Here is a 26,248-nt window from a genome sequence, read left to right as displayed (position 1 = left end):
CAGTGGTTGCCAGGAGACCAAGAGTTTAAATTGCCCCGACTCAGAAGGAATCGACTATGGAAAACCTGGAACAAGAGGACCTGGATCAATGGCTATAGTATACCAGTAGGACTAATGGAAACGGAACAGATCCAGGAGTACCAGGACAATCCAAACCAGGTGGACTAAGAGTGCCAGGATGCAAGTAGCAAGATGGACCAGGACCTGGGGTACCAGGGCTACGAGTTTGAAGATGAGGAGAACCAATATACGGTGACCAAGACCAAGACCAAGAGAACCACAAAGGAACAGGGCCAGATGAGCCAAGACTGGGGGAACCAAAAAGGGCCATGATGGCCAAAGGGCAAAGTTTATGAAATATGTAACTCAGTTTTCTAATGTACATATATTATTTGTATAAATATTTATATGTAGTTTTATTGCTGTACTTTTATGGTTTTCTTAAGCCAAAATAAAGTATTTCGAGTCAACCCTAATGATATCAAAGGCGGACCACGGATGTCAAATAATGCCCGCCAGCATTCAATTGGGGTGATGGCCCTCTCCAGATCGACAGGCTGCAGTGTATTTATTGAGAAATATCACCCTCTTTCACTCCACTCGCTTTAGAAGAGTGACTTTTACCATCACCGCACAAATCAAGCAGCTGTATTTCAGTCTGCAATTTCCTGAGGGAGGTACGTATTGGCTTAAGTATGCCATGAGCTTTCGAGATGCATTCTCCGTGGATCACTGCCTTAAATACCTCCCACAGAGAAGCAACAGTTGTGACTGAGTTTTTGCGGAGTTCAATGTTTGAAAGTATGGCGATGCAGATTTCTGAGACAAACACTGGGTCCAGTAATTCTGTTGGCTGCAGCCACCATGGTTTGAGGGGAATCGCAGGGACATTCAATGACAGTAAGGTCATGGAGTGGTCAAATAATGTTCTGAGTAAGTATGCAATGGAGTCCAACCAGCTCACCACATCCCTGTTTCCCAGACTATAATCTAGTCTAGAGTAGGACCTGTGAACTTCTAAATAGAAAAAGTAAACAGAAGTGTCTGGGCTGAGAACTCGGTATGGGTCTAAAATTTGAAAGTGGGAGAGGACATTTTTTTGTCTGCGCAGAAGCTTCTGCCTGTTTGCTGATTACTCTAGCCGTCTAGATGTGTTTGTAGGGTGATGTTGAGGTGGTCTCCATCAAATATTGTACAGGGGAATTAGTGGAAAGGTCTCGTTGGGGGGGAGGGGGAGAGAGACTGGGGGATATTTGTGATCAGCCCATATCTTTTCAGTAGCATGATGTGTACTCTATTTAGCAAACCCTACACTCAGATATACCGACCGTGGTCATCTGTCATGTGATTAAGGGATCTTATTTGCCTTCCTCTTTTATTGAGGATAGCTACTCCTCTGGAGTAAGTAGAGTAAAAGGAAAAATATCAATGTACACTTCATTTGCTGGCAAAGCTACTCTCCCGGGTCTCAGTCAGGTTTTTTGTTGAAGAAATGCAATGTCTATCACATGCCTTGTCTGGTAGGCCAATATAAGATGTGCGTTGCGAGAGTTGTGGATCCCTTGAACATTTCAGTACATTAGTTTCATAGGGGTGGTTAAGTTGTTGACAGGGTGCATGTGAGTAGCTGGTTTTGCGTCACTGGCTTGAGGGTGTCAACCATATTTACTTGCTAGGTGCTGCTTGTGGATGTCTCGGTGTCGTGTAGAGTATGTGTGTTCTGATGGTGAACCCTTCCTCACACCCCCTTTCCGTGTCAAGCCTCAACTTCTTGACCTTAAGATCCCTCCCAAAGAACAGAATTGATTAACATAACGTAGAGCTGCATGATAACGCCCGCCCTCTCATAAAAGTTGTCATTGCTGTAGGCTAGGTCTCCCGCAGTTTCTTCCTCCACCACAGCGTCCAGGCGTGGAGTGGCAGTAGATGCTGGCTTACCCATGACTGGCTGTCAGGACTTGTCACAGCTCAGGGGGATACTGTGCAGGTTTGAGGGGGCTGGAAATGAAATTATGTTGCTCCGATCTCGGCATATAAACCTTCATGCCACCATCTTGTTAGACGACCTCTAGCGGCCTCCGTAAGACTCCTTGTGTGAAGAAAGTCTAAGTGCATGGACCAGTGGGATGCAATTTGCATGACGTGATGGAGAGTAGGTGCAGCTTGACTACACAGTGGGCGTATATTAACTGCATCCTTGTGGATCGAGTGTGGAGACCCAGAACTGAAGTGAGGGAGAATGGAGAAAAGGATACCCAAAGAAATTCTGTGAGGTCCTTTTTGGCAAAGGGGCTTCTGATTAGTTCTTCCTGAGTGATGAGACAGGATCGTGGGTATGAGTAAAGGGTAGGTCATACTTTTCTTTTATTAAAGGTGTCAGATTTTCAAAGCAGGGATACTCTTTTGTCTTTGCCTGATGACTGCTCAGGAAGGCTGATGACAGCCAGGTGCTGAGATCTCATGCTTCATTGTATCCTTACTTATATGATATTTGTAAGAGAACCACCCTGAATCAGTTTTGAAACCTTAAGAGTGGATCCATATTCCCTGTCTGAAAAATAAATATTAAAATGGAACTGTGAAATTATTGTTACATAGATTACAATAATGGAGGTAACAAAATGTCTCTGTGTATTCAGTGTCTTATTTCTTGCAATATTTGTAGTAAAGACAAATACAAATCTCAGAGTTTCTTTTTTCCTATGCTATTGATGCCTATGGGACCAGATGTATGAAAGCTTTTTGCATTTCTTAACAGGCCAAATCACAATTTTGGCCAGTTAAGAGATGCAAAACAGCCTTTTCATATGTACAAAGGCCAAAAACCAGTAGCAATTTGCTATTTATACCAGTTAGAAATCGCAAATTGCAACCCCGATTTACAAAATGCAAATAGGGATTACCTATTTGCGATTCCTATAGCACATATACAAAGTATTTCTTAAATGCGAATTGGGAATTTAGGAAATGCTAATACTAGCGACTCAAAGTCGATGGTAACCCTGTACAAAATTTAAAAATGCTTTTTTCAATGTTACAAAGCGCACATAAGCCCTTAGGGCATATGTGCACTTACATGTGCACTACAAATTTCAGGGTGCCCTTAAGCCCAGAGGCATTCTTGGGTTTGGATTTAGGAAATCGCAATTTAGGAAATGCACACAATTCCATATTTGGCCCATAGGTGGGAATGCAATAGCATTTTCTTTTTGCAATTTCCTAATAGCAATACCTACTCTGTATAAATCTCTAATAGGAAATCACAAAGTTTGTACATATGATTTTGCATTTCCTAAATAGCGATTCCATTAGGAAATGCAAAATAAGACTTTCTTACATCTGGCCCTCCATGTCTTACTCTGATTTACTGGGTAAATGCATCCATATTCCAATGACATTCTGCTCAATTAATCATAGTCACATTCCTTTGCTTGTGGCTCTTCGAATGAATACTTCCACTGATGGCCTGACAGAGAAGGAGCTGTTGAAGGAAGGACTCCATACCGTCCACCAAATTTAGACTATAACCGATCTGTAAGGGATAGAAAATGAAATAATGCCCCCATCACTCTGGGAGAAAACTCCCAGTGTGTGGGACCGTTAGTGTTTTTTGTTTTTCAAAAACAACTTTTTTTAAAAGTTTGCTGGCTGGCCATCATGACTGACTTTACAGTCCTTCAAACATTTCGTACATAGACAGGACCCACCATGACAACAGTCCCTGTCAATGTAGAGAGCTGTCCACAGGGCCAGCAGACAACTCTAAATTTCGCCATCTTAACTGAGTTAACGCCATCCTCAAATCAGGCCTATAGTTGTTCTTACTTCTTCCATGAGATTGGAATGAAGACTCTCAATTATACAGTGGTGGTCAGAAAAAGAAAGAAAGGTTTCCATTTTGGAATGCAGGCTTAGAGATCATGGAGTGCCACCCCTAGCAGGCCCCCATCTCTGTTATTACAGCCAATCACAGTTGCAAATTGGCCACTGTCTAATGAATGTTAATTAGGCAGGTTATTCTGTCCCCCCCCTGTGATTCAATATTTTGTGAACTGACCAAACGGTACTTATGTTGGTTTGCAAAATATAATTCCATTTGCAAAACATATGTGTGGAATTTGCAAGTACTTTTTGTGAATTAATTATTAGAGCAGGACCCTAGCTTTTATAAGGAGATGGATGCCAATTGCTTTTACTCCTTGTTTGCAGTTCTCCCTAGTGTAAGCACCTGTTGAAATTTGCTTAAGGCATAATAGAACAAAATGTAAGCTATTTAGATAGCAGCAGGGTAAATAGTGAAGTTCCTCTGCTATTTGCATGTCTACTCACCATGTTGTGCACACTGTACTAGTTAGTCAGTCATCAGGTAAATAATGAAGTTTCTTTTCAAGTTATTTGCAAGGCCACCAACAACACAGTACATCATCTCTGCCATTTAGCCAGCTGCCAGTTAATTATTGAAGTGTTTTTGTAAATGTAAATCGATATTTGTATAGCGCACTACTCACCCGCCAGGGTCTCAAGACGCTTGTACGAATACCGCTGTGGAACCCATCCTGGCTTTCCCTGTGAGGTGTCCAATCCTGGGCACCCTCAAGGTGGAGGACAGGCATCCTTAGCGTTGTGGGGCCGTTGTGGAGATTAAGCAAGCTATTGCCCAGAGTTGCAGAGTGGGACTCCATGATTGTAATAGGCACCGAGGGAAGAATTATCAGGTCCGTGGAATTTTGAGCCCAAGACCCGCCGAGGCAGGGAATTGAACCCTGGTCCCGGGCTAGACCTCTGCATCGGGGTCTGCCGCTCTAACCATTGAGCCACACTTCTCCACTCCACTCTTTGCTACTTGCCAGAATACTGCTCAAATAATTTAAAATGTCTGCTATTTAACCAGCAGATACATATATAAATACATTTATTTGCTATTTACATGGTTGCTCGCCTAATTGTACGCATGCTGCTTTGCCAGCAGCTGGGTAATGAGTGAAGATTTTTGTTTGCTTGAGTGCTTGCCAAATAGTACAAAATATCTGCTGTTTAGTCACTGGTCAGGTAAATAGTAAAAAGTTACCTTGTTCTCTGCATAGCTGTCGGACAAACAGTGCAGAGTCTCTACTATTTAGCCAAATACCAGCTAAATAACAAAATATTTTGCTTATTGGCATGACCACTAGTTGAACAATGCAGAATCTCTACTATTTAGACTACAGCTGGGCAAATAGGGTAATTTTTCTGCTTTATGCATGGTCACCAGCCAGCCAAGCAGGGCAGAATCTCTACCATTTAGCCAGTGGCTGGGTAAATAATGATGTTTTGCTGCTACGTGCACAGCAGCCAGCCAAACAATGCAGAATCGCTACAATTTAACCAGCTGCTGGGTGAATAGGGAAGCTTTTCTGGTAGTGGCCTGGCAGGCAGCCAGCAGTGCAGAATCTCAAACATTTAGCCAGTGGCCAGGTAAATGGTGATTTTTTTTTACTTTCTGCATGGTCAACAGCTGAACAGTTGTTCGGGCAAGTCGTTGTTTGGCTTGCGGGCTTTCGAAACTCGTGGCTTCAGCCTTGTTGTTCCTGATGTTTTCCCATCAGGATTTAGACTAACGCATTTTTATGTGGTGGTCTGCACTAAAATGCAGTAGTCAAGCATTTTTAACACCTTCACACCACTGGTGCACTGTAAGGGAGACATGTGAGGGAACGCGAGTGACTACTGCAGTGGGCTGGGCTCAGATGACTGCATTGTAAAACTACGAGACCCGCCATGGCCATTTTGTGTGGTCTGCAGTTCCATGTTGCTCGTAGCAGTGAGCGTAGAACCATCCTAGTGAATTGGGAGAGGCGCCTTTCCTGTATTGCTATTTTTCAGCAACTGGTGCTAACCTAACTCACTCCTGGTTAGTGCCATTGACGCCTTTTGACCGCCATGTGCGGCATTATCTGCAGAGGATCACACTGTTCTTTCTCTCTTAAATTGGTGCCCTGAGCCAGAGTGGGGCCGCTGGCGCCTGTCAGGTCAGTGCACATGGACAGACTCTGTCTGACAATAACGCTGCAAGGTCTGGACTCGGCGCAGACTGTGGCAGCTGGATGTGTTTTTAGGTCTCGCCTGGCATTGCAGCGCGCATGTGATGCTCGCTCTGCAAGGGCTTCTTGGAATCAATATAGTTTCAGAAGGGATCTTTAAGCCACGTCCTTGTTTTCAATTGGCTTGCATCAGCGTTGATGTTAAACGCGGGTACGTGACTGGGAATCTGGCTTTTTTGTTACCACACTGTCCAATTTTAGGGAGGCCCATTTGGACAGGCCGACGTCATCTTTGTTTCTGTGACATAGGAGGGTGTGCTCCTAGTTTACTGGGTTCTAGCATCGCAATGTAGTGAAGGGCACCAAAGGTAGGCTTTTGTTCAGTGTGGTTTTAAATGTACAATTTTAGCCAATCGCAAGGGATTTCAGACGGCCCACCACGCCTGAAGCATTCTGGCTCGGTGTCTTCAAAAGGGCCCTATTTTCATTTGATGTCTCGCTCCCAAGTGTTCTGAAAATTAATTGCATTTAATTCTTTTGTTCAGCTCAGTTCATCTTTGAAAACTGTCATGTGCCGCATACTTTGTCCGTTTCCTTTGGGGCTCCTGCATTTTATTTGGTAGATCCGTCTAGACTTGCCCTGCTCTGGTCTGCATTCCTGACAGCTGCGTGGAAAAATATGCCTCAGTCGCACAAATGTGCACTCTGACTGAATTGGACGCAGCTAGAATGTTCAGGTTCAACGGTTTCATTTTGAAATCTGGAACTTTGGTATAGTGCTTACAAGACCTGACGTCTTGGGGGTGGCTACTCACTTCGCAGTGCCCCCCCATGCCCCTACCCCCTTTCAATTAGACCCACGAACAGGAGCACAGTGACGACCTCTCAGTCTTCGTCACTGTTAATATGAGATGTGTGGAGATGGCTGTGAGCGGACAGTGTTTTTTGATATCTGAGATTCGGAGGGAAAAGCTGCAGCGCGGGAGGCGTCTTTAGAAAAACAGTTTTATTTTCACCATGCTATTTAGGAACGTGATCCGATGTAGTGAACCGGTGTTTTAAACATCCAAGTTCCTATCTCCCTGTCTGTCCATGCCCCCTGGTAGGACCTGCATTTGACAAACCACTTAATCCCCGGGGGCTTTAAAAAACAAGCATTGGCAATACAATAGAGCTCGCATTTACGCAAGTTTAAGCTATTGGCATTGTAAATAACAATGCCTTTTATTTATGTTTTAAAAACAGAAACTAAAATAAAAGGCATTGTCATTTGCAATGTCAATAGCTCAAACTCACGTAAATGCAAGACTTATTGCATTGCAAATTCTTGTTTATTTCAATTTCCTGACAATGGAACTAAGCCTCCAGGAATTGCTGCCTCCAGCGAGAGTTTGACTGTTCTCCGTGACCTCAACAGACGGACACTTCAGGGCAGCCCAAAACAGCAACACGCTGCAGCGCAGAGTTGTGAGACTATGGGCCTAGCTTTCTGTGAAGGTTACTGCAGGCTTTCCTCGAAGTGCAGGGGCCTCCTTTTCCCATTGGTTTTTATGCTGGTTCAACTTCTAAGGTAGGAATGTTTTTTCTTTTGATAATAAAGTATTGTTTGATTCAGCTGTTGTGGTGCAGGGGACTGCATGTTGCATACGTCAGGTTACCCTGTCCTGACGGTGTTTCAATTTGCTTTTACTTTACTTCATGCAGTGCAGGGGCCCATGTGTTCTGTGCATTGTAAGCAGTTGTAGCCAGTGCTGGGCCTGCTTACTTTTGGTTTACTGGTTCTGCCCGTGAGTGAGAAGGACATGGGAATCGGTCCTTTTAACTACAATGATGTGGGGGCAGCCTCTCCCTCTCGGACACTGTGTTTTCACAAATAAAACCACCTTCTTCCGAATTCCTGGTTTGTCCAGGAGTTTTCTGGCATCATTAAAATCATGCCAAGATAACTCTTGTGAATAATGTTCCTGCTGGAGCAAGATCAGCGTTTTGTCTAGTGGCAGTTTTCACCCACCATGAAGTAGCACAGAGGGTTAATATGCCTGGTGGAAAAAACGTGTAGCAGGCGGAGCAATTAATTGCATTTTATGTGGCTAGCTCACTGGGTTACTGCTTTTGTCACAGAGATCTTTTTGTTATATACAGTTACAATCCTAATATAAAACACAATTACTTATGAACTGCAATGAAGGACCTGTATTCAAACTGCGTGGTATACGTGAGAACGTCCCCCCACCCCCAGACTTTCATTGTCCTAATATTGCTAAAAAGTTTACGTTTGGGTAGGAACACATTGTTTTTAGTAAAAACCAACCACTGTGGCATTTTAATCCTAAGGTTGTGCTTCTCTGAACCAAACACTCTTAAAATATACTGCCCACCAGCGTGGATGATAAATGATTCTACAATTTGAAATCCTCACTTTTCTTATGCAAGATTTCCTATAGACTGATTTACACACATATGATACTTTGTCCCTCTATAATGTGTGTAAGATGTAAAGTGCTCTGACAACCTACACTAGTATGAGGAGAGCTATCAAATAAATGAAACACATGAAAGAGAGAGATTTGTGCCCTTCCATTTCAGGGGCTTTGCAGTAGCTTCAAGATCTTCTTAGAGTTTCTTGTTGTTGATATGGGTGTAATTCTGATGTTTATCTGTTTCCATGGACCTCATTGCTTGGTTTTACTCGTGAGAAAGTGTCACCCTTAAGTGTCACACATTGATCATTGAATGCCACTCATAGGTACACTGAAACTATGAAAATGTCAGATATAAGCAATCTGAAACCTTGGCAGCTATGCTCCTTTCTGAAAATTAACTTTATCACATGAACACATCTGATTTATAACACATCAATAAATGCCACTCAATGTGTCGCACGTAAGGTACTGAAATGCCACACATAATCACACTGCAGAAATAAAAATGACACACATAAGACTGAAAACTTGGCAGAAAGAATTTAGTAAATTAGCAGATGAACAAACCAATCATATGAATTCCACTCTGCCGTATTCTGAGGTGAAACACACCCACGCACACACAAAAGAGTAAGCTAAGTAATGCCCTCTTTAGGAAGAACGGTACAAAAGGGGGTGGTGATGGACGGAGCATCAGAACCAATCAAACACTCACACCCAGTCAAAAGATCTGGGTTTGATCTATCACCGTTCTTTAGCCCACTATGCCACCTCAGTTCAGACATGGCTATATGCAAATCAGTCTGACGCTGTGCCTCATGGGAACAGTCCAGCCCGAACTGCCAAGCCCTGCCTTCCCTGGACCGGAAACAAACTTCCGAGGACCGGTTTCTGGCATTCCAGCCGTCTTCAGCCCGGCTTGCTTGAATCCAGTGGCAAAGTGAGCAAGGGACTCACGTCTGAGCATACCCTGCCACACTTATGGCGGCCAAAAGCGGTACAAAAGGCGGGGGTGATGGACGGAGCATCAGAACCAATCAAACACTCACACCCAGTCAAAAGATCTGGGTTTGATCCATCACCGTTCTTTAGCCCACTCTGCCACCCCAGTTCAGACATGGCTATATGCAAATCAGGCTGACCCTGTGCCTCATGGGAACAGTCCAGCCCGAACTGCCAAGCCATGCCGTCCCTGGACCGGAAACAAGCTTCCGAGGACCGGTTTCTGGCATTCCAGGCGCCTTCAGCCCGGCTTGCTTGAATCCAGTGGCAAAGTGAGCAAGGGACTCACGTCTGAGCATACCCTGCCACACTTATGGTGGCCAAAAGTGGTACAAAAGGGGGTTGTGATGGATGGAGCATCAGAGCCAATCAAACACTCACACCCAGTCAAAAGATCTGGGTATGATCCATCACCATTCTTTAGCCCACTCTGCCACCCCAGTTCAGACATGGCTATATGCAAATCAGTCTGACCCTGTGCCTCATGGGAACAGTCCAGCCCGAACTGCCAAGCCATGCCTTCCCTGGACCGGAAACGAGCTTCCGAGGACCGGTTGCTGTGGTGATGGATGGAGCATCAGAGCCAATCAAACACTCACACCCAGTCAAAAGATCTGGGTATGATCCATCACCGTTCTTTAGCCCACTCTGCCACCCCAGTTCAGACATGGCTATATGCAAATCAGTCTGACCCTGTGCCTCATGGGAACAGTCCAGCCCGAACTGCCAAGCCATGCCTTCCCTGGACCGGAAACGAGCTTCCGAGGACCGGTTTCTGGCATTCCAGCCGTCTTCAGCCCAGCTTGCATGAATCCAGTGGCAAAGTGAGCAAGGGACTCACGTCTGAGCATACCCTGCCACACTAATGGCGGCCAAAAGCGGTACAAAAGGGGGTGGTGATGGACGGAGCATCAGAACCAATCAAACACTCACACCCAGTCAAAAGATCTGGGTTTGATCCATCACCGTTCTTTAGCCCACTCTGCCACCCCAGTTCAGACATGGCTATATGCAAATCAGTCTGAACCTGTGCCTCATGGGAACAGTCCAGCCTGAACTGCCAAGCCATGCCTTCCCTGGACCGGAAACAAGCTTCCGAGGACCGGTTTCTGGCATTCCAGCTGTCTTCAGCCCGGCTTGCTTGAATCCAGTGGCAAAGTGAGCAAGGGACTCACGTCTGAGCATACCCTGCCACACATATAGCCATGTCTGAACTGCGGTGGCAGAGTGGGCTAAAGAACGGTGATGGATTAAACCCAGATCTTTTGACTGGGTGGGAGTGTTGATTGGTTCAGATGCTCCGTCCATTTTCACCCCCTTTTGTACCGCTTTTGGCCGCCATAAGTGTGGCAGGGTATGCTCAGACGTGAGTCCCTTGCTCACTTTGCCACTGGATTCAAGCAAGCCGGGCTGAAGACGGCTGTAATGCCAGAAACCGGTCCTCGGAAGCTTGTTTCCGGTCCAGGGAAGACATGGCTTGGCAGTTCGGGCTGGACTGTTCCCATGAGGCACAGGGTCAGACTGATTTGCATATAGCCATGTCTGAACTGGGGTGGCAGAGTGGGATAAAGAACGGTGATGGATTAAACCCAGATCTTTTGACTGGGTGTGAGTGTTTGATTGGTTCAGATGCTCCGTCCATCACCACCCCCTTTTGTACCGCTTTTGGCCGCCATAAGTGTGGCAGGGTATGCTCAGACGTGAGTCCCTTGCTCACTTTGCCACTGGATTCAAGCAAGCCGGGCTGAAGACGGCTGTAATGCCAGAAACCGGTCCTCGGAAGCTTGTTTCCGGTCCAGGGAAGACATGGCTTGGCAGTTCGGGCTGGACTGTTCCCATGAGGCACAGGGTCAGACTGATTTGCATATAGCCATGTCTGAACTGGGGTGGCAGAGTGGGCTAAAGAACGGTGATGGAATAAACCCAGATCTTTTGACTGGGTGTGAGTGTTTGATTGGTTCAGATGCTGCGTCCATCACCACTCCCTTTTGTACCGCTTTTGGCCGCCATTAGTGTGGCAGGGTATGCTCAGACGTGAGTCCCTTGCTCACTTTGCCACTGGATTCAAGCAAGCCAGGCTGAAGACGGCTGTAATGCCAGAAACCGGTCCTCGGAAGCTTGTTTCCGGTCCAGGGAAGACATGGCTTGGCAGTTCGGGCTGGACTGTTCCCATGAGGCACAGGGTCAGACTGATTTGCATATAGCCATGTCTGAACTGGGGTGGCATAGTGGGCTAAAGAACGGTGATGGATTAAACCCAGATCTTTTGACTGGGTGTGAGTGTTTGATTGGTTCAGATGCTCCGTCCATCACCGCCCCCTTTTGTACCGCTCCTTAGGAAGAAGTCACAGTGTAGACACCTTAGACGAAGGGAGATCTTCCACTCTGTATGAAGAGCGATCCGGCATGGAACAGCAGTCCATCGCAAGAATTCTGAAATTTACACTAAGGGTTTACCAAACTCTGATGACACTTAATATTTGTGCATATGCAAAAAGAACAATTGATGGACAGAATGCAGAACAATGTCATACATTCACCCCAGTACAGAGATCTGGGCCTAAATCCATCGTTTTATTTGCTCACCATGCCATTCCAGTTTGGACCCAGCCATATGCAAATCAGTCTTGACCATGCACCTAATGGGAACAGTCCAGCCCCAACTGACAGTCCAGGTCCTTCCTGGACTGGAAACTAGCATCCTAGGACCGAATTCAGGCTTTCAGCCCTCATCACCCAGGATAGCTTGACTCCAGTGGCATGGAGAGCACGGGACCCACGTCTGGGCATACCCGTCCCACTCGGGGTGACAACTGCAAAAAGAACAATTGATGGAGAGAATACAGAACAATGTCATACATTCACCCCAGGACAGAGATCTGGGCCTAAATCCATTGTTTTTTGCTCATCTTGCCATTCCAGTTTGGACTTAGCCATATGCAAATCAGTCTTAACCCAGCGCCCAAACTCGGGTTGCGTAGGGGGCAAAAGAACGATGGATTTAACCCAGATCACTTGACTGGGGGAGAATGTTTGAATCATTCAGCATTCTGTCCATCATTTGGTGCAGTTACACTTTTCGCCCTAAGTGGGACGGGTATGCCCAGACGTGGGTCCCTTGCTCACTGTGCCACTGGATTCAAGCCAGCCTGGCTGATGAAGGGCGACATACCCTGAAACAGGTCCCAGGATGTTTGTTTCTGGTCCAGGGAGGACCTGGCTTGGCAGTTTGGTCTGGACTATTCCCATGAGGCACAGGGACAAGACTGATTTGCATATGGCTGGGTCCAAACTGAGGTGGCGTAGTGGGTAAAAGAGCAATGGATTTACCCCAGATCACTTGACTGGGGGAGAATGGTTGAACCATTCAGCATTCCGTCCATCATTTGTTGCAGTTACACTTAATATTTGTGCAACATTAATAAATTGGCTATAACTTATATCAGTGTTTCTTAACCTTTAACTTCTGTAGATCCCTACTTAATCATTACTGATCAGGGGTACCCACTGAATAATTACTGTAAGACAGGGTCTCCGAACCTAAGCATTTTTGATGATTTGAACCGCAAAACAGTGCACAAAAATATAGTAACAAGCATTCATCAAACAAATACACAAATGATTAACATTTTCATTTAATACGTAAACAAATATTTAAAAAATCTAAATTTATTTTAATGGGAAGGCTGGAGCTTTTCTAAATTCGATTGAGGCCATTCATTGTCCATGCTTTAATCTGTTTGATGCACTTGCACTGCTGCCATGAATCAGTCTGATGATACGGACCACAATTTTAGCCTCCAATTTCACATTTCTTCACATTTACAGAACCCCTTAAAATTGCTATCTTTACATTTTGCTCCTGTATTTATATACACTTCATTAATCTGTTAATATTATAAAATGTTCTAAGCAGTCGCGGACCCGCTGAGTAGGCTTCGCCGACTTGCAGGGGTGCCCAGACAATAGATTATCACCTCTCTGCTTATGACACTCAACTCTAACTAAAAATGTCCTACGCACTCATTTCAATCTTCATCACCACCCTCAACTTTATCCATGATTGGATGAAATCTCATAATCTAATTCTGAATCCCTCAAAAACTGAATCCCTTCTTCTCTCTACCTCAAACTTTCCTCTTCCTGTTCAATAATGGATGGATAATCTGAATATTCTTAACAACAAACCCACTATTGCTGACAGCGCAAAATCCCTAGGTGTCATCCTGGACAACAGAATCAACTTACATTCCCAAATCAACAACATGGCCAAGAACACACGCTAATAGCTGCGCCTTCTCTTGTGGATTCTGCGTTTCATTCCCAAGCAAGACCTGAAAATTCTGGTGCAATCTTTGGTTCTCTCCAGACTGGACTATTGCCACTTTCTTGTTGCTGGCCTCCCCAAATCGCACCTATCCCCTCGAAAATCCACTCTCCATTCAGCTGCACGTTTCTTCTATGGGGCTAAAAGAAATGATCATATCACACCCATACTGGATTTCTCTTCGCTGGCTTCCCATTGAAGCTAGGTCAATATACAAGACTGCATGCATCACCCATAAAGCCTTACTCACCTCCACCCCTCGCTACGTGGCCAACAAAGCCAAAATATCAAGTGGCTCTAAACCTTCTGGCAATGCTGAAAATGTTATGCTCGAATGTCCAACATTTAAAAAAAGGGAAGACTCATGGCGCAATCCTTCTCAGGCAATGCAACTAGAATTTGGAACGCGCTACCTCCAATCCTTCGGACCACCACCTGCTTCCGGACATTCAAAACAGAGCTTAAAACTCTTCTCTTTCAAAGACCCTGCAATTAATAATTCACCTCATCCCAGGTCATGACCCTGGCTGCCACATGACACTTGCAAGTGCTCAATTTTTTTGTAAAGATGTATTCTGTACTTGTATCACCCTATTCGTGCTGCCTTTTCGTATTTTATAATCTTGAATGTATCTCTAACTTGCTATTATGTAACGTTAACCAGGAGTACCTATAAGTAGCTGTACCTAGGTCCATACTACTGTCATTCCTTTGTTCATTTACTTTGTTCATTTGTAAGGCGCTCTGATACGTCTGGGTAAAGTTTGCGCTGTATAAAAATGCATAAATAAATAAATAAACATATAAATACATAAATTAAAAACCACCCACTGCTTTACATGTCATCTGGTTACACTTCAGATGAACGGGAACTAGAACCCTTCCAAGATGGCGGCCACACTAACCTGCATGGAGAAGGAGTTGCCTGTGCGCTCCAGTCCTCTGTCGGTGTCCATGCGCGAGACTGAGAGACCTCCAGCGACGCTTCTCCGGGTTGTGAGCTCAGCTCTTGTTGGTGTTTCTTATGGGTAAAACGTAAATCTGGATAGCGCAACCTGCAGCACGGGTCTGTTGCTATAAATGTCTGGCCGTGATGTGCTGGTGCTTTTGGTGTCCTTCTCAAGGTCCTGGTTGGGCTGCGCGCTGTCACCTAAGAAGAGCGCACCTGTACTACCTGGGCAGGGAGCTCTCTGATGAGCACTTCTCTCAACCACTAATATTGCCCCTATATAGTACAGGTCTGATAACGGATTTTCAGTGCTTCCTGATTGGCCCATCGTGTAATAGACCTCACCACCTGCGATCATGTAGGCTATCCGCATGGTTACTGAAGACGCCAATTAGGGGGCGGGTTTGGTAGTTATGTAGTGCGTCACATGTAAATACCATTCATCACCAATTTGATGGCTCTGTTTGAGTTGGGCTCCAAGTAGAAGGTGAGGTGGCACAAAAGAGCAGAGGTACAGGAACTGTTTCACAAGTGCGTCACCTAATTAAAGCGATAAGGTTGTAAAAAAAATTGTTACTTAAAGAGTAAAAGTACTAAATGAGCGATTGCGGTTCTGTGCGAGAGTAGCACAAGATCCCGTAGTGCGTTTTAGAGCATATGTTCAAAAATAGATTGCTAAAAATGCAGTGACAGGGCTTTGTACTTTATTAGTAATACATTCTTCATAGGAATGGACTCTGTGCAGCTAAAATAGCTGACAAAAACACTGGAATGGCAACTGGATTTCCCTATTTGATTAGAGCAGGGTCCTAATTTAATTAGGCAGTTTAGAATATTACATTTTGAAGACAGCCCTGGACTAGAACGCCAAAAACTTACCTGAACAACGCCGCAGCTTGACCGGTATCCCTGCCCACGCCGCCACCGCCAAGAGTCATCCTACCAGCACTTGGGACGCGCCGCCGCTCCGGGACTACGAATCCCGGCAGCCTACGCGGCGGCGCGCGCTGTGACACCGCGAGGGCGCCAGGGGAGGAGCACAAAAGCGGGCAGGACCGGCGGAGCCTCTGGGAACGCCAAAAACTTACCTGAACAACGCCGCAGCTTGACCGGTATCCCTGCCCACGCCGCCACCGCCAAGAGTCATTCTACCAGCACTTGGGACGCGCCGCCGCTCCGGGACTACGAATACCGGCAGCCTACGCGGCGGCGCGTGCTGTGACACCGCGAGGGCGCTAGGGGAGGAGCACAAAAGCGGGCAGGACCGGCGGAGCCTCTGGGAACGCCAAAAACTTACCTGAACAACGTCGCAGCTTGACCGGTATCCCTGCCCACGCCAAGAGTCATTCTACCAGCACTTGGGACGCTCCGGGGCTACGAATCCCGGCAGCCTACGCGGCGGCGCGCGCTGTGACACCGCGAGGGCGCCAGGGGAGGAGCACAAAAGCGGGCAGGACCAGCTACGCGGGACGCGAGCGGGACGCCCGGAGCGAAGCCCGGGCAAAGGGCGGGCCCTCTACGGCCCTCATCGGCACGAGGAGGCAGGGCAGGGCCAGAAACTCTGCTGGACTAATACTCAAGTAAGCAATATTGTCCCATTTTAAACAATACTAAGTATTTTAAGTTATTTTAACGCTGGCTGTGAGTACATTGAGCAGCATGCCTGTGAAAACAAAGGAACCCCCACAGAATACCCTTGATAATTATCTTGTCCAGACAGTTAGGAAAATTAACACTCAAAGGAGAGACTCTCTTGGGTTAAGTCAATCGCCAGACCTTCGCTGTTTGTCACCTACTGCTTCTACTATGATTGATGACACTATTCTGCAGGAAACTGGTCAGGAGAATGAAATTGGCGGCCCCATTCTCCTAGATTTAAGTAGTGCACCGGAAAATGCAGTCACGGCTAATGAGCCCCCTAACATACAGATCGAGGGTGGTATTGATATTGACACTGACTCTGATCAAGAGAGACATGTACAAGCGACACCCGAGGAGAGGACACCAAAAGGGCGTGCAACAAGGCCAAAACGTTTATGCACCAAAAATCCTCCCAAGCAGAGTGGCCCGCGTATAGGGGCAAGAAAGAAAAGGGTCACCACTCCAAAGACTAAACAAGCAAATGTCATGGAGGACAGTCAGAGTCACATTTCCGAGGATGCTTTTTTTGAAAGGATCTCTGACTTTTTGGAACAAAAAATTAATGCCATTGTTAAACCCCTAATATCTAAACTAGACAAGTTGCAAGCTGAGGTCAAGAGGTTGGGGGGCTTAAGTACCTTGGTTGTAGATGGGGTGGAAAATATTACCAAGTTGGTCACAAATTTGCCCAATAATACAGGTGGAGATGTGACTAACGAAGTTTTTTGTGACAATGAAGGGACTCAGTTACCTGCTGAAAATTTGTTGCCCAAACCATTAATACCTTTGTCTACCACCACTGAGGGCTCTCTTTTAGTTACCATCTCAACAGACGATCTCCCCTCCGTCAGACCACCCCTAGCAACTACTCATACCACGGCCCCCCTCCAATTCTTAGTCGAGGCCACCCCTGTGGTCTTGGTGCTTGCAAATGTACCCCCCCTGGAAGGGGGAACAGTTGAAAGCCCTACCTCCCTAACAAGTAAGGCTTTGCACTGGCTAACTAACAACATGCGGTTAGCACCAGGGGGGAACAGCATCTGGCAAATGTCATTAAGTCTGCGTCAAGGGTCCCCTGGCTGGGAAACCGCCCGAAAAAGTTTAAAGGGGATTGTGTGGCAGTGACCCTTTCGAATCAAGATGTTCTCCCTAACATACTGGCCAATCTATTCCCCCCCCAACGCAGACAAGGTACTGTTGTTCCCCTAACTCTGAAGTTTTTTTATGGGGAGCAACATAATGTTACTTATCCAAGAACTCCAGCGTTGGGGTGGGATAGACCCTGGGATTTTAATTCTAGACGGGGGCAGGATATAAGGCATAATTCTGTAGCCCAATATCCCCTTTTACCACAGCGTAATTCTTTTGCTGAACCTCTTCAGTTATTCAATCGCTTTGCCCCACTGTCCTTCATGGATCAGAACGACTGACTCATTCCCCCAGAAGATACCAGCAACGAGGGTTTTTTACCTGTTTCTTTATCGGTCCCTGTACTTTCTGATTCAAAAATTATCAATAACAGGGTTTGTTCCATCTTGAGTTGGAATGTTGCTGGTATTAGTTCTAAAATCAGTAATAAGAACTGGTTGGAAATGGTTAGATCATATGATATTCTTGTACTTCAGGAGACCTGGGAGACGTCGGACGGATTTGCCCTAGACGGCTTTTCCCAGTTCTCCGTACCTGCTGTTTCTAGTACATCTGGAAGGGCTAAGGGAGGCTTGGCTATATATATTTCCCTAAATGTTCAGGGAAAGCCAAGACAAATTAAAACTAATTCATCAAATATATTAGCGGTTGAATTAACTACATTTAACTCACAGCCTATTTTATTAGTTAATTTTTATAATTCTCCTGTCAGTCAATTGTTTAACGAGCACTTGGTAACTTTAGAGGATTTCCTCTCCACCCATAGTGAAAATAGTGCCCACGGCTTTGATGTGATTCTCTTGGGAGATTATAATATCCACCCATGTAGTATGGATTGCCGTGAGGAATATGAAGATTTTCCTCCCTTCCTTTGTATTCCGCACTTTGAACACTCATCGCGAGGGGAGGCATTGGAATCACTCTTAGCTACTTTTAATTTGTATGAATTTTCTAGTAGTAGCAGAGACTTGAGGTTACCAACATTTGTGGGTAACAACTCCGGCACAATAGTAGATTATATTTTTTTGTCGTTTAGTATTTTGTCTGAGGTTTCAACCTATAAGGTAGTAACCTCAGTCTTCAGTGATCACAACCCAGTAATTTTAGAGATTGTATCTCAGGGAGTTTTTGGAAAGAGAGAGGCTGTAGTCTCATGTGCGACTAATTTAGTCCTGGTAGACCAAAACCGTAGGCTGAAGTGGGATCAGGTCACCCCGATCACTTTTATACAGGATACTTTGTCCAAGGTTGAGGGCGAGGTTGCAATTTGTCTGGATAATAATAATCTGCCCACTACTCTGATAGAAGCATTTAACATCATCTGTAAACAGGTTGATCTAGACCTGACTGTAAGAAATAAGGCCCGGACATCTAGGGCCAAAAAGTGGTTTAACTCGGATTGCTCAAAGGCTCACTCAACTCTCCTAAAGGCTTTAAAAGCTGAGCCTACAGACAAAGTACAGATAGCGTTGTTAAGAAAAAGTTACAATGACGCTATCAGGAAGAGAAAATCAGAGATCAAATATGAGGCCTGGAATGACTTGTTGTCGCCCGATACTCAGAGAGATAGTTCAAAATTCTGGGCGATAATAAATCATCCCTTTTTTGTCGATCTAGATAAGCAGAGAGCAGATTGCATTATACCGGACGATCAGTGGGTCACACACTTCAGTAATATCTACAGTTGTCCTGATAATATCTCAGGCTGTGGAATGCAATCCACACAAACTGCCCCTCCCATTTCCCTTTTTACTATAGAAGAGGTAAAAAAAGCTATTAGCGACACACATTCTAAAAAGGCTCCGGGCCCTGATGGGGTTCCCGCTGACTTTTTTAAGAGCGCCCCTGAACTAAGCGCCAAGATTCTTACCAACATTTTTAATGCCACAAGAGACTTTGTTTTTCCTACTAGCTGGTCGAAGTCTACTATTATACCAATTTTTAAAAAAGGACAAAGAACGGACCCAGCCTGTTATAGGCCAATCTCCCTAATCGATTCAAGTGTTAAGATTTTGGGAAGAGTCCTTTTAGGTAGACTGACTCAGCTTTTAGAAGGGAAGGGCATTTTATCCAAAGCACAATATGGTTTTAGAGCCAAAAGGGGAACCTTAGATCAGTGTCTGAATTTAGAACTGATCATAAGTAAATATGTGGCTGCCAAGGGGGGCTCTCTGTACATGGCCTTTATGGACCTCTCCTCAGCTTTTGACCTGGTCAACAGGGCTAAGTTGTGGGGGGTCCTTTTGGCCATGGGCTTTGATGTCCCCTTAGTGGGATACTTGGCAGAGCTACATAGAGACCTCAAGACGTCGGTCAGAGTGACTAGGGAAGGAAGATGTACCTGTCATTTTGAATCAGGGAGAGGGGTTAGGCAGGGATGTATCCTTGCACCCCTTCTCTTTACACTTTATATTAATGGTCTTGAGGCAGTTTTGGCAGGTTCCCATACTGACACTCCGCGTGCAGGAGAAATAAAGATACCTGTTCTCCTGTACGCGGATGACGCGGTCCTCCTGGCTCGCTCTGGAGTGGCACTGAACAAACTACTCTCAGCTTTTGGGGAATTCATGTCCTCTTTGGACATGAAAACAAATGTAGAAAAATCCCATGTAATGATAGCAGGACCCGCAGGCAGGAAAAGAAAGTCTAAAACTTTCTTTTGTTCGGGGAAGGAGGTTAGGAGAGTTCCGTCTTTTCCCTACTTAGGCGTGATCTTTGATGAAAAAGGTAAGTGGGGTCCCCAGCTTATGGCAAAAGGCAACGCAGTAGCTAGAGCGGCTGCTGGGCTGCTTGGTTTTGCTAAAAAGCTTGGTGCTCGCCCCATGGAAAGCATTATGAAGGTCTATAAATCCAAATGTTTATCGGTTGCCCAATACGGCTCTGTGATCTGGGGGTACACTAGTCAGGAGTATGATAAAATCCAGAAAGTTGAAAATAAATTTTTGAGAACTCTGCTTTCTGTCCCCCAGTCAACCTCTACATACATAATACACACAGAGCTTGGTCTGGGCTACATTACCGACCTCTTAAAGGCTGCCCCAGTTATTGGTTGGTTGAAAGTGTGGCTTAATCAGGAGCTCACTCTAAACCACCATATTCTTAAAGATTGTTTAGCCCTGGATAATGTACATAACATCCCTTGGCTAACATATGTCAAGACACAGTTAACTCTAGTTGGCCGTCCTGAACTTTTCTCCTCCCCACACTTGATAATTTTAGAAGACGTAAAGATAGTCAAAAATCTTTTGACTGATCACTATGTCTTGGAGAGGGAAGCCACAGAGTTGAACAAACCTACAGTTAGGAAACATTGCACGATAACATCGGTTTTAGGCATGGAACCATACCTTTTCTCGGTACATAAACCATACCATCGGTTTCTCCTAACAAGGTTCCGTCTTGATTTAATTCCTTTTATTCTGGGCAATTTAAAAAAATGGATTAGACCTGAAAATGCTGATCTTTGTGATTGCGATTATTTTTCTATTCAAGACACGACGCACTTTATCCTGTTCTGTGGCCATTATAAAGAGAGTAGGAAAATATTTTTGCTGCCAATTTTGTGCGATATGGGTTTCACACAGGTAAAGCCAGCTATGCTATTCCTGCAACTTTTACCCAATTTAAAAGTGGCATTTCATGTTGCTAGTTTCTTGGTTGCTGGCGCACGTATAAACAAACATCGCTTTAGCACTAGACACTTTGTTCCCGATTAACGATTACCCTCTATATTTTATTGATTTTATTGGTACAATTTTATTCGTGTATAATGTGTTTTTAGGGTTTTTATATTTGTTTTTTATAAAATTGTTATAAATTTTATTAGATTTTCTGAAATGTATTATTGTGTGTCATGATGAAATGTTTCCATGTATTGCTCGTTCTTTTATGATTTTAATTAATCGAATAAAGAAATTTTGACTGACTGAGTTGCCACTTTTTTCACCGACTTGCATTTAAATTTTAGCGAAGGCATGCTAAAAACCGACCAAGCGGCAACACTAGCATCGACAGGAAACATACTTCCACGCATGGTTTTTAGCACAAATCAATATCAACAAAAAATGTTAGACAGGACTTCCTGCGAAAACATGACTCCTTCTAAAAGTAGGTGTTAATAAGGAGACCTTTTTTAATTTCTTCTAACTTTTCCAACATTGCTTGTTTGCTGCAATGGTCAGCACACATCAAATGTGAGAAAAGTTTAAAGCATGTCTAGGCACAGTATTTTGTACCAGAAGGGTAAAACTTATGATAGACATCCCTCTCACACCTAGATGTGTGCGTGTAGCTCTAGATATAGTAGGAGTAAACAACAGTCGGCATGTTGGAATAAATACACAATTTTTGGTGAAGGTATTTTTAATTTGCCTTCCCTGTGTTTTTTAGTTCACAATGAATATATCATACAGAATTGTCTCCTCATAGCCAATAACACCTAATCAGTGAATTACAAACATGCACATATAAACACATTCTGTGCAACAACATAGACTCTACAAAGAAACACAAAGTAACCCTAAAGAAAATTGTAATTTTTGATAGTGGCTTCCATACACATCTGGACAGACCACTCGGAGGTAGTCATAAACACACAATTCTAAGTCAGGCTACTACTTCTATTGTTTGCAGTGTGACACTATGATTTAGAAATACACGATATCTTCATTGACTCCTCCTTAAAAGTGTCGTCGACGTGACCACGTTTCAGCCTATCAGCTTCTTAGGCCTCCTCAGGACAGGGTTAAAACAAAAATGTATTATCTGTATGAAACCAGCAGGGTGCATCAGAATCTATGGCAAAGGTTATACACCTTAACAGGTCGATGGCACATCCACAGCCTGTTGCAACCCTGGTGAGCATTAGTCCATGGTTAATGACTATATGGACCACGGTTCTCAAGACATCTCTTCTTCTTCTGAGGTGTTTCTGCACTTGAACGCGTTTCTGCTGATAACGCAAATTTAAGATTACTAGATGGCTTCTTGCCATTAGAGGCACCGTTTTCTTGTCATGACCTGTAATTTAACAACCAAAGGGCATTATAGAATTTGTAGTTCCAGATCATGTCAACAGACGAAATTTGAGTTTACTTCACCTTTAACAAGCACTGACAAATCCAACATGTTTTGCCTTTTGGCTGTTAATTCAGAGTTATTGGCTATAATGATAGAATGATGTATACAGATGCATGACTCATGATGCTGTCACCTTTTTATTTTGTATTTACCACACCCATATAGCAGCTTCCAGTCTTGTAACAGTAAATAAAAACAAATACATACCAACATGCACAAAAGTTCATTTTGTAAAAGGAGCAGTGCAACAATAAACCTGCAGCTACAGGGCCCTCCCAAAAATGTTTTTTTAAAATACCACACCGGTTCGGGCAGGTAAAGCAATGGACAAGTTGGAAGACGGGAGCAACACTGATGAAGTTGTGGCGGGGGGGGGGAGGGGGTAGGTTACTTGAAGGAAAAAAGCAGCACTCGAGGAAGATAGTATGAAAACACATACATGCCCTTGGAGTGCTGAAAGAAAAAAGGTAGCCCCCCAAACGCGAGCAGTGAACTTATACAAGTCATCCATTTAAAAAAATGGTTAGTTAGACATACACAGGAGGACAGTAAATAAAAACAAATGAATTTAAACATGCATTAAAGCTCATTTTGTAAAAGGAGTGGCCCAACAATAAACGTGCAGTTTAAATAGACCGCACTAGTGGAGGCATGGAAAGCAGTGGACAAGATGGAAGGAGGGTAAGTGAGGAAGTACATTTATTATTGCTTGGTTTTTAAAAACCATTGCAAGCAGTACAGAAATGTATTAAAACAACATTACCATGCAATGTAATATCAGTTAAAAAAAACAAGGTGCCACAAAATGTACAAACAAATAGAGTACATGCTGGCACTTAGTCACCAGTAAAATACTTGCCAGCTCCCATTGTTGTATGGCGTTTTAGGATCGGAGCGAATTTTCCAGATTCATGCCCTTATATAGGTACAATTAACATTGCCCTAATATAGGCATAGAAATCATTCCCTTATTTAGACATAGCCCATGCAGTCCAAATACAGGCATGGCTAATTCCACCCGTACCAAAACGTCACAACGATTTCTTGGAAAATTGGCTTAAGCAGTCAGGGACCTCCCCTTGCTTGAATATTGATTTGTCCAAGAACTCATGTACTTTAGAAGGAACTACTATTCCCTTGGGGTTCTTTACTGACGTTAATATGCCCGACTTAACGTCAAACTAGACACCTTCAAGGTATAAATATGCCTTCACTTGCTCTAGCAAGACACGGTGGTTTGGAGCAGTTCGACTATCTACTTGCCCGACGCAGCTCGCTACAGCAAGTGCCGAAGGAAGCCGACCCTCCAGCTGACGCACTGATCGAGAAGCTGTCCTTTCTCTCGCTGAGAATCCAGCTCCAGTGTTTCCAAGCTCCCCTTGCGGGGTGTTGGGAAATCGAGTCCCGAGACAGGGATACCAGACCTCCTTCATTCTAAACTAAGGTATGGAGCTGATTAGAACCTAAGAGAAATCTTGGATAGATGCTTGGCAAAGAAAAACAAACCTATGCTACACAATACTTACTCCCTCCCGCGTACTAGACTTAGGTTAGGTACATTATGGTAGGCGTATTTTAGAAACACCAGTTGAATATTTTTAGTCATTGTTATTTATATATATGTATTTTTATATGGCTTAGAAACCATACAATGCTCATACAGTATTATTTTATAATAATGTTCTCGCTGTACGCATTATACTTTGCAGCCTGCATTATGATTGTAGCAGTTCACTTTACTTGCATGCGAAAGAAGACTGTTCAATAAAACCTTTTATTGAAAACGCCTGTCTCTTTATTTCTCTGCACCTCTGTAGAAACGAAGCATGCACGATTGACTGAGTGAAATACTTATCTATTGTTTTCCCCGATTCTAGAGATATATTTCTTATTCTTATCAGACCTCCTTCATTCTAAACGAAGGTATGGAGCTGATTAGAACCTAAGAGAAATCTTGGATAGATTCTTGGCAAAGAAAACCAAACCTATGCTACACAATACTTTCTCCCCCCCGCGTACTAGACTTAGGTTAGGTACATTTGGGTAGGCGTATTTTAGAAACACCAGTTGAGTATTTTTAGTCATTGTTATTTATATATGTATTTTTATATGGCTTTGAAACCATACAATGCTGTTACAGTATTATTTTATAATATTGTTCTCGCTGTACGCATTATAATTTGTAGCAGTTCACTTTACTTGCATGAGAGAGAAGACTGTTCAATAAAACCTTTTATTGAAAACGCCCGTCTCTCTATTTCTCTGCACCTCTGTAGAAACGAAGCATGCACGATTGACTGAGTGAAATACTTATCTATTGTTTCCGCGACTCTAGAGATATATTTTTTATTCTCGGCAAACAAAGTTGTCGTGTTTATGCGGTTGTCAGAAACTAATCCCTTCTTGTGAATTTGAGAAAGTTTCTAGTGACCTCTGAGCTAGCTGGCACTCACTATTAAGTTTAATACATTCGATAGAGACCTAGTCAACCTCAGTCCTACGTCTAAACTATAGGATATATTATTCCAATGCACAGAGCCTATTGGGAATATAGGAACTACACTACACCATGCAGGGTAAATTCATTAGCCGGAGTATGCCAAAACGCAAAAGTATATGTGCAAACTCATCCAGGAAGAGAGCAACTTCATATACCGAGGGATAAAGTGCGTACATAGAGAAGACCCTGATGCTTGCCAATTTCCTGTTAGAAGTGACTTAGTTGGCAAAGTTACCCAACATTACCACGCAGTGTGATATCAGTTAAAATAGCAAGATGCCAAATTTTATACAAACAAACAATATACATGCTGGTGCATGATAAAAGTTAAAATACTTGCTGGCTCCCTGGCAGGATAGGTTCATTAGGCAGAATGAGCCAAGGCAGACGAGTGAGTATACATAGTCATCAATTAGGAAGCAACGTCATATGTAAAGAGGTAAACTGGATAGAGGAAAGTAACTAGTTCTCAGTTGAAGACCTTTGTGGTGTTTGAGGGCATTCAGCACATTTAATGCAGCCGCCTTCTTCCACAGCTCCTTTTTGCAGGTGCACCTTGATCTTCCTGTTCACCCTCAAGGTTGATTTTAGCTTTCGAAAGAAGAGCACCAAAACACATCCATGCCTCGGAGTGCTAAAAGAAAAAGAAAAAAGGTTGTTTCCTGAATACGAACAGTGGATGGGTACATGTCATCCAAAGATTGTTAGCTAGATACATACGGGGCCGGACTACCTCCTGTCTCTTCTGACACAAACTAAAAACTGTAGCCTGGAAAAAAACCTTTTGTAGAGACTATATTGTATGATTGGAATGATGGATAGACACTGACAAGACAGGCATACTCAAAGGGCAATGTCCTTCACACTGACTCAGGAACTGTGGGATTTTGACTATCTAACCTCCACTGACTCAGTGGAGGAAAATTCTCAAACGTACTGTAGCACCATAGCTAGGAATTTAGACTGTTTACTACCAAAATGTAAAATCAAAAATAAGGAAAAGACATCAGCCTCCTGGTATGATGAGGATTTAAAAGCACTTCGACTTCTCCGTAGAAAGGCAGAAAGGAATTGGAGAAGACATTATGAAGAATCAGATAAAAAATATTTTAAGTCAGTCCAGCTTAATTATAAAATAGCTACTGCAAAAGCAAAAGC

General features: G+C 44.0%; 1 protein-coding gene across 1 annotated transcript in view; it reads right to left on the bottom strand.

The window, feature by feature from the left end:
- PLS1 (plastin 1) overlaps positions 1–14,987 on the bottom strand; it is a 470,894-nt gene extending 455,907 nt beyond the window's left edge. Inside the window, exon 1 of the mRNA XM_078666421.1 lies at positions 14,678–14,987. The gene's annotated coding sequence lies outside the window, so the exon portion shown is untranslated. The remainder of the gene's footprint in view (positions 1–14,677) is intronic.
- Between the last annotated feature and the right edge of the window lie 11,261 nt (positions 14,988–26,248).

The sequence above is a fragment of the Lissotriton helveticus genome, chromosome 11 (assembly GCF_964261635.1).
Source record: "Lissotriton helveticus chromosome 11, aLisHel1.1, whole genome shotgun sequence".
NCBI lineage: Eukaryota > Metazoa > Chordata > Amphibia > Caudata > Salamandridae > Lissotriton > Lissotriton helveticus.
Note: the sequence above shows the minus strand (reverse complement) of the source record. Positions and strands in the feature narration are given on the sequence as shown.